The 10,088-nt window shown below is 37.9% G+C and overlaps 1 protein-coding gene across 2 annotated transcripts in view; it reads left to right on the top strand.

Moving 5' to 3' along the window:
• The first annotated feature begins 797 nt into the window (after nt 1-797).
• NDST4 (N-deacetylase and N-sulfotransferase 4) overlaps nt 798-10,088 on the top strand; it is a 174,611-nt gene continuing 165,320 nt past the window's right edge. Inside the window, exon 1 of one of the 2 annotated variants that reach the window (XM_048847159.2) lies at nt 798-1,593. The gene's annotated coding sequence lies outside the window, so the exon portion shown is untranslated. The remainder of the gene's footprint in view (nt 1,594-10,088) is intronic. The other variant, XR_007356276.2, reaches the window with a different exon arrangement.

Below are 10,088 nucleotides of genomic sequence, written 5' to 3'. Positions count from 1 at the left end.
TCAAATTCAAATTGTGGTAGACTTAATCTAGCCCTTCATCATTCCAAGGTACTGTAGATAAACTGAGTTCTCCCTGCAATTTACTGTGTGGGTCTTTTAGATGGGACCTTGTACACTGGGGACATGTCTGCATGGCATGAACATGAGAGATTCTGTCAAACTAATATAGGTTTGCACATATCCCCTTGTTAAAAATGACTCTTCCCTTACTGTGGGAGGGGTTGTGTAGAAGTGACTAAACTTCAGAGTTTAAGGGTATCACGCATGAAGAATTTTGGAATGAAAAGATATATATGTGCCTTAGTCAAACCATTTAAAATTGGGCACTAGATGTTACATCAAAGTGTTTAAGTTTTTCTGTAATGTAAGAAAATTGCATTAAAAAATCATGATTCTTGGCTGTGGTTGTATGATCAGGGTTAATCTTTAACTGTATGGGATAGAAGGTTCTGATCAATAAGTATGCAATAGCTAGGTGGGCTATGTGTATGTCACATATGGATGGAAGGATATTGTGTGCCACTCAGATTAAGTGAAATGGTAAAGTACAGCTGGTTGAACACATCCACACCAACACACACTATCAGTTAAATTATTTGTGGTTAAGCTGAAGCTTGACTTTGGCTATAATCCCTCTGTTTTGTTAATAGAGTGTTTTTTCTCTTCTCAGGGGGTCCTAGCTTGAGGGAGGGAGGGAGCCAGCAGTTTTACACAAGGGTGACTCTCCTGCTATACGTCTCACATGCCGTTTTTTCACCTGATTGAAACATACTCCATCCAGGAAAATCAGTAAACTTTTCACTTTCCCATGATTTTACCTGAAGGTGTAGATGTCAGAAGCAGCAAGTGGGTATTTTACCCCCACGTTTAATATAGCCTGGTTGTAAAGGAGGTGGTCCAACTGCACAATGACAGATTATGCAAATCCTCCAGGAGCATCTAATCAATCACTGTGGTGTGAAATGAATGCAGCTGATCTCTGAAGTTGCTTCCATTGGAATGTATTCATCTGTAACATGTCAATCTCTGAATGACATCACAACAGCTTCCAGTCCTTGAAAGTCTTGAGGTTGATTAGCTGAAGGAATTGGCTGTTTCTGCCAATCATAATCGGGTAAAGCTGCCTTTTCTGCTCTGTAGATATGAGAGAAAGGGAAAGGGAGACTGACTACAGCTAAACAAGAGGCACAGCAGCAGAAGCAGCACCAGAAGCAGCAGCTGGTATTCGGGTGATTAAATAGTTCTCATAGCCTTTTTGCTGTTCTCTGACTGCTCCCTGGTGTAATTTCCATGTCCAAGAAGGAAGCTGCATTTTAACGGTGTGCTGAACGGAGGTTTGAATCATTCCAGCTGGCGGCTTGTTTTGAAAAGGACAGTATGTGTATAAATAAAATGTGACTGTGCTGGAAGAGTTCAGTTACTCGTGGCTGGAGCAAGAGGAGTCTTCCTGGGATACTGCTCACACTGCTGGTATGAACTGAAAACTCTCTCTAGTTTATCTGAGCCAAGTGAAGAAATTTGAATAGTGGATGTCTCTTTCCCACACACTAGACAAACTCAAGTGAAAAGAAAAAGGAAGAAATTCTTCTATAGGTAAGTTATTGTTCAATTTGTGCACATATTGGTTCATGAACCTCTATATCTGTGTCAAATTCATATATTATATACATAAAGCATCTATAATTATGTACATATGTACAATATGTCTGTAGGTATATTCACATGCAGTATTACAGAATAAATATACAGCAAACCTGTTTACACAGTCTTTATTTAGAATTGAAGGAATTAATATTTTTTCATGAAAGTTTCTGAGATTATCTCTGATATGCATGTAAGTGCCAGCAATAGACATGGATGTGTGTCTGCTGAGTGGATAGTACATGTCCACTTCTGTGCCTGAAGATACAAAACTTGGAATGCTAGATTAGTTATCAGGATGTTTGGACAAAAAAAAATGACAGTCTTCTTGTAGCTGATCTGCATACTTTGCTTGTATCTGGTAGTACACAATATACAAAGCTCAGCAAAATTAACGGAAACGGCAATATGACAGTTCTCCAGGAAGATACATCAAAAGTATTTATTCAGTATTTAAAGTATTTATTAGAGTAACTAAGATCTGCAGATTTGTTCTATTACAGTGGTTTGGTATCCAAATAGCATCTGTCTACAACATTTAAAACAGCATGATCATTCACTGTTTGCAAGTTTTAGCAAGCAAGAGAAACCACCAAAGATATTTTAGGAATAAATGCCTAGTGCTACAGTGTTAGACCATGAAGAGGACAGCACAGCATCTTTATCTTTCAATCGACACAGTGGCTCCAAGCCATTGCTGCTGTTAATAAGCATTCAAAGGAGAATTGTTCATAACAGTGAACAAGTCTCTTCCTACTGTAAGTCAATGTAACCAAATAAGAGTGACAATCATTTTACTATTTATTTATCTTTATCTTTATTTATTAAGTTTAGTAGCTTGCAAAAGTGGACCCTAAATTTGTAACACTTAGTCACATTAATGGGACTACATACAGAGGAAGGTTCTAATTAAAGTCTGTTTGCAGAGTAAATTAGTACTCATGAACAACCATGGCAGAATCTGGCCTTTAATGTACTATTATTCCTTTATTTAAAAGAACCATAGCAGCGAGTAATTTCAGGCCAGATTCTAATATCCTTTTCCAGAATGAAACTACTCCTGGTGTAAGATGTAAGGAAAGATATCAGAATCTGGCCCTTTGCAAAGTTTAAATGGTGGGTAACGTTACCATGTGCGTCTCTTATCTTGCCTTTGCACATCTGCACTTTCTAACTTGCTTCCTCAAATCCTGCTCTAAAGAAAGCTAATTCTAGAAAAGAAAAGCCAAGACCTAGACAACTATCACTTAACTCCATGGAGGTTTTTGGCTTACAAATTTCTTCTGAACCTCACCAGTGAAACAATCTAATTTGCTTGATTTGATTTATTTTTATAGTCTATTCAGAAGCTTTAAAGATTATGTATTGATATTTTGTGCCACATCTAAGACTTAGCACCATTTTTTTGATTTGCGACAAACTCCCAATGTGTGATAGCCTTCAGAAAGCAAATCAGTCACATCTCAATGCCAAGTTGGCACTACCTGGTCATTTTCTGTAAGGCTATAGAGTAGCTCTTCTTTATATGGCTAATTTGATTGGAATCAAACAAAGCCAGAGAAATAGATTTAAATATAGATAGGAAAGGTTAAGTCACAAACCACTTGCATATAATTAACTCCAATTTGTGTCCAAATTAAACATTAATGCACTCTACAAACTGCCAACTCCCCTTAAGACTTAATGGATCTCTAGAGATTGTGATACCTGTTATATTGTTCTGTGTATCGGCACAGAACATACTTAGCTAATTTGGTGGTATTTTGGAAATCATGTAATATTGAGCTGTGCTGGAGTTATTCAGAATGAGTAAAAGACAAAATATGCTAATACTGAAGACAATTTCTTGCAAACCGTGTATTACAGGAATCATCATCTCGGTGATATAATGAGTTCCATTATAAAGAAAACATGGTCACAGATTGCAAGCCCATGATAATAAATTTCCAAGAAAGGGCTGATGAGAGGTACTAGCAAACTCTGTCCATCAATTTAAAGTTAGATAAAAGTAAAAAATATGATTTGAAGAATGTAGAGTCTTGTGCTACCAAAATTGATTTCTTGTTTATTTCATTTTCTTGATTTTGCATCTCTAAAAACATTAAAAGAAAAGCATAGAAGCAATTTCTTAGCCATACATATGAGATAAAATACAATTTAGAATCTCTTCAGTTTGACAAGAGGATGATTTTCATTCCATATACTTCTTCTTTATACATGTGATCATTAGGTCTCCTCTTGCAGTGCATATGATGTATTCTCCCTCCTTCTTCTCTCCTAACTTTTGAAAGAGAGTTCAGTTTCTTAGACACAATCTGTTTGCTTTCTGAACATGTAAAATGAATCTTCAGAACAAAATAAAAACCAGAAAAATCAGCAAAGCATCATTGTGGATAGGTTAAAGAAAGAGTTAATTCAGAATTCTGCCCAAAGCTAAAGTTTCTTTTAGTTTCTGGGCCCATTTAAGGGACAGGACATTGAACTAAATTGGAGTTTAGGGTGTTCTGCACCTCAGAGGATCAGCACTCTCTTTTTAACTCAGTTTGCAATTATTTAAGAGCAGTCAGAGATGTCCAGTTTAATAGATTTTTACTGTTTCTTATTTCCAAACCTGAGAGGAAGTTGTGGAACCTCAGACAATAAAACCAGCATATTAGTGATTGACTAGGAGCCAGAACGGAGAGTCTGTGCTACAGGAAATGATGATGTTTTCTGTCCTGGAATTCATTTAGAATATTAAGTAAGATAGTCCTATCCTGTCAGATTTCTATAAGGTCTAAAGAATTCTTATATCATAGTGGCAAACCTTGTTTTTCTACTAATGAGATGTTAAAATTTTAATACCACTTTAAAGACTCTTTAATAAAAATGTCTCATTTTATACAGTGAAAGTCAGCCAGGAAAATGCTACTCATAAAAAGGAAGAGTAAAAGTTTTATTTTTAACAACATTTAAGTTACACTTGTAGTTGACCTATAAAAATATAGACTGGTTGAAGAAAATGAAAATCATATATGCCAAACCAAACTGTTTTCTACCACTACTGTAGGTAATAATAATTATAATAAATGTATGCCAGATTCCTCTCAAGTTAACAATTGCTAAAGGAAATGATTACTAAGATGGTGTTTTAATACCTATGCTACCAAAGTTATATGCTAATAGCACAATATTGTAAAGTACATGTCACTATTTGACCAAACAAGCAAGCATGCTGGGACCAAAAGTAAGGTATTGTGATGGGGTGTTTTGTGCGGAGACTGACAAGGAAAGCGTTAAATCCTGTTCCCTCCCTTTGGCTAGAGGGAGGACCACAGGTGCCTCTCAAGTGCAGGGATTTTCAGGGCCAGCTGAGGGGAATTAATTAATTCACCCCAGCACACTATCAGAGTGAAGTGCTGTAGAGAGCCAGGAGCCAAGTTTGACAGCAGAAGTCAGGGAGGATGGGTTTATTTTCAGGAATAGGATTAGAGATGAGATTGGAATCTGGAGACATTTCTTTTTTCTTTTTGGAATTTGGTTGAAGTAAGCCACAGTTAAGAACTTTGCACTTAACTTGGCTGAGGGAAGCCCTACTGATTTTTTTCCCCTTCAACTGGTCAAGACATTCTTTACATTTACTTCTCAGTGTCACCATGAAGTGCCCCACGAACCCAGGCAGGCTCCTTTCCTTCTCTGGCCCTATCATAGGATTAAAAAGAAGAGTTTCTCTGTAATTTCATTGTTCTGAGTATCTAAGAATATTCCAGGCATCATAAAAATGGATTTTATTCTCACTCTTCCTCAGTCATCTTTAGCTACATTTTACCCCAACATATCTAGCTCCCTTCCCCCTTTTTTCTCTCTCTGCTCTTGTTAGGCTGAATTTAAATACAGCTTCTTCAGTGGCTAAAATGCCATAAAGGCAAAGTAATGCGATCACCTTGCATCGTAGATTGGCTGTTTTGTCCTGAACCACAATATTATAACTGTACTTGTACACAATTACAAATGTTTTTGCTCACACAATATGATCACTAGCATGGGTGGTGCAGTTATGGACATTTGTTTAGGACTTAATTTAGGACTCAGTTGTATGAGCTATCTAAGGGGCAAAGGAACACAACATCTGTACATGTGATGTGAGGAATAGCTGGCATCTTGTCATTGTACTCAGGAGTGTGCTGAAAGATATACACCAATCTGTGGCTCTGGAGTTATGGCTTACCAGTGTTTGGCTGTTCTAAAATCAAGGGTCAGGATCCCATTGTGTTAGGCACTTGTACACATAGGTAACAAGGAAGAGAATCCTTGACTCAAATAACTTTCTGTCCCAGCCCTTAGTTACACCTGCCCTTGAGAGACGCTCTAAACCTCTTCTAGCAGGGTTAAAACGAAAGGAATTCACATGGCAGCATGAGTAAACAGTACTAATTCTGAATATTCAGCCAGGACTTCATCTTCCATGATACACTGTGGTGTGTCTTCTTAGTGAGAGGAGGTAGTACATCATGGGAGTCTTATAGCTTCAGTGCATCATGAGAGATTAAGTCTAGCTCGGTAGCCCAGTCCATAAAGGAGAATTGAGTCATGAGGTAAATGAACTGTAATTCCCACGAGGAACTCAAGCATTACATCCAAATTGAAATATTTTGGGCTTTGGTCAAAACATTTAGATTTTTAACCAAAATATTTTAGAGTTCAGATTTTCTATGAAAAAATCAGGAGTTTCCAAAGAAAGCAAACATTTTTTACAACAAAATAAATGTTTAATAGAAAACCCAATTTTACAAACAGTTTTGATGAAAATTTTTCAACTAGCTCTAGTTCTGTCCTTTGAATTTACTGTAGCTTAGCAGAGGATTCTTGCATTCCTTGTTAGTGTAGTGGGCCAGAGTAAATGTAGTGGTCCAGTGGGATCCTAAAATGATTGTCATCCAGCTGAAAAGGTTATTTTCTTTGTTAAGAAACTTCTGTACTCCACAACATTCACTGTTTTTTTTTCCAGAGGTCAAATTTAACCAGAATATTCCTGGAACTTGTTATATTTCCATCAGAAATCTCAAAAGAGATATTCCACTTGATGTACTGAATAGAGTCCCACTCCCACAGAAACCCAATTTAACTGTAGCAGAAATAAATACATAGAAACTGAACTAAACAAATAATAGTAAGAAAAGAAAACAAGTATCACGTGCCATTTGACTACTCATGTAAAAATATGCATTCTGAGCATTGCTTAGTTGAAATAGACTATTTTGTCATAATAATTTGCAATTATCAAGCACATTTGAGCCTAAGTATTTAAAAAGTGCAAATTATCTCAAAGGACTTTAGGTAAATGTCCGTATCTCCATTTTACAGATGGGAAAACTGAAGAATGAAAAATTAAGTGATTTGTCCAAGGACATATAAGTAGCCAGTAGCAGAGCTGGCAACAGAAGCCAAAGGTCCTAACTTCCAGTCTTGTGTGCTAACTGCTAGATATATCTTTTCTCCAATTACACAAAGCATAGTTATGCAAAAGTTATAAAATGACAAATCTAAGTTAAATTATCTTGCATAAAACTTCCTCAGACAATCATGTCAACCTCATGTCTACTTGGCAACGTTTGCAATAATTAATATTGTAAAGTGAGATGTAGTTTCTTGGGTACTGTAATATTTTTAGTACACTATGAAGTTTTTACATTCTCACTGCCCAGATTAGTTATACAGACAATTGTAACACTTACAGACACAACTGGTTCCAGTGGAGAGCTAAAAGGCAGTAGCATATTATTATAAATCCGGAATAAATTATTCAAGAATCCATGGAAAAGATATATAGAAAATTATATGACCTTCAATTTATGCTCCAAAACAATCATGCAAGTAATATTAAGGGTCTGATAAAAACCACTATATTTTGAGCAAGACTAAAACCATGGGTCTGACTCTCACTTATAGAGTAAATCAGAAATCAGGAGAGTTACGTGGTTGAAAAATCGGTGTGAGAGGAGCATCAGGTTCCCTGTCTTTAACTCATTCTCACTGAATCTGCTTTGCATGAGGCATGTAACACCTTCCTTCTGATGGTCTCAAAGTGCTTTCCAAACATTAATCGATTTATCCCCACAACACTGTGTGAAGCAGACAAACATAGGTGCCAACTCCGTGGGTGTGCAAGGGCTGGAGCACCCATGGGGGAAAATGGTAGGTGCTGAGCACCCACCAGCAGCCCCCGTATCAGCTCCTCCCCACACCCCCCAGTGCCTCCCATGCACTGGCGACCCCATGGATCAGTGCCTCCCCCTCCCTCCCAATGCCTCCCACCTGCTGCAATTAGGTGTTTCATGACATTCAGGAGGCTCTGGGGGGCAAAGTGAGGAGGAGGCACACTTGGGAGGGGGCGGAACTGGGTGGTAAGAGGTGGGGCAGGGGTGGAGGGGGGTCAGGGAGAGGCAGGGCAGGGGTGGGACCTTGGGGGAAGGGATGGAGCTGGGAGTCGAGCACCCCCCAGGATTTGGGAAAGTCGTCACCTGTGCAGACAAATATTTTTACCCACATTCCTACTGGTTGTGTGAATATCATTGGCACCTAAATTTGGATTTAGGCACCTAGAGAGGAAGTTAGGTGTCCATGTCCCTTTGTGAATATAGCCCTAAGTGACTTGCCCCAGGTCACAAAAAAAGGCTGTGATCGAACCTGAACTAGAGCACTGTTCCTGTGACTCCCAGTCTTGTGTGATTACAGGATCAGGCCCAGGTGTTACATAGGTGCAAAGTATTATTATTTATCAGTAGTAGTAGTACTCAAAAAAAGACTTCAGTCTTTGGCTCAAAAGGAATTATAGAGACTATTTTGGCCGAAGAGTCAAATTCTGAAGGGTGTTTGCCTGATGATGAACTCAAGATGTGGAGCTTATTAAAATCCATAGGAGCTTTGCTTATGTAACAACTGAATAGAACATGAATAAGGCCTTCTGTATTTGCCCCCTTGTGATGTTAGCCTGCAGAGGCATCCTATCATAGATCAGGGAAGTGGTATTGCCTCTCTGTATTTGGTCATGCTGAAATCACATTTAGATTACTACCCTCCACTTCTAGGCATCTGAATTCCTGAAAGACATTTACAAATTGGGAGAAAGTCAAAGAAAATGAACAAAAAATGAGCTAGAGACAGTGACTTATGAGAAAATCTTATAACTAAGGCCCTACTTGAATTGCAAGATGATGGATTGTGCAAAGTAAGTTAATTAAGATAAAAATTGCGGTGGAAGCCTAATATGGTGGGATCCACAATTTCTGCAATATCGCAAATGAAGTAGGGCCTTGCTTATAACTAAATGTGTCTCAACTTGGCCAAAAACAACTAACAGGAAATGACTGTGATAATCTGGAACAATTATTGGACATGTATAAATACCAAATAAAGATATTTTTAGGGTGATCTAAAGGACTGAGACTGAGAGTAGTGGGGTCAAAGTAAGTAAAGGAAAAATTTAGGCTGAACATCAGTACACATATCCTAACACTGAGGTCTATTCTAACTGTAAAATAGTCTTCCAAAAGAAGTTATCAAAGCCCCAGCACTTGATTTATTTTCAACTAGACAAGAGAAATGTAGTAGGGAACAACGCTACACAAGGCAATTGACTGGAGGACATAACAGGTGCTATCTAGATCTAATTTTTGTATTTCTATGAATTAGAGTATCAAAGATAACTTCAGTTTCAAAGGAAGGGGTTTTGGAGGCACCAACAAAAGATGGAACTTCATTTCTGTCCCATCCAAGTACATATTTGTAGAAGTCTCCCATTGATAGATGAGGAATATCTGTGCACACGTTAGCGCCGATTATAGTTACCTGTCTAAATGCATCAATAGGAGGAAAGAAAAGGCCCCTTAGTGAGTCAGCAATTGTACATCAGGTGTCTGAGTTAATGAGAAGGAATTATATTAGCTGACCTGCTGTTATGACAGCACAACTGGAACATGTGTTCAAGGAGCTGGGCTTTGTGATAAGTCAGCTGTGGGTATTTGCATACCTTTGGAAATTATTGAAGGAAGAATAATAGGGATAATTCTTATTAAAATGTTGCCGCCAAGTAGGAGCCATCTATTTATTCACAGGCTAGGTAGGATGTGACAGACTGACAATATCTTCTAATGTTGAAAACAAACCTTATGGAACTAAGATAAACTTCACTGAATTAAGTTAAACCTTATTGAACCAGGGTTAATACCTTAGGGGTACATTGTATAATTAAAATTGCAATTGTGTATGTGTTATTGTGGATTTTTATGTATTTCTCTGGGAAGGGTAAACAGAAGAACAGTAGGGGGTGATTGGGCAAATTCACTTAAGTTTTAGCATCTCCAAAGAGGCTGGAAAAGTGCACAATATACTAGTTCAAATTTGATTCTCCAAAGACCATCACAAAGAATGGGGTTTTGGATAAATAGTCTAGTTTTAAAGTGGCTCAG

The sequence above is a fragment of the Caretta caretta genome, chromosome 4 (assembly GCF_965140235.1).
Source record: "Caretta caretta isolate rCarCar2 chromosome 4, rCarCar1.hap1, whole genome shotgun sequence".
Lineage (NCBI taxonomy): Eukaryota > Metazoa > Chordata > Testudines > Cheloniidae > Caretta > Caretta caretta.
This window is presented reverse-complemented; position numbering and strand designations above follow the sequence as displayed.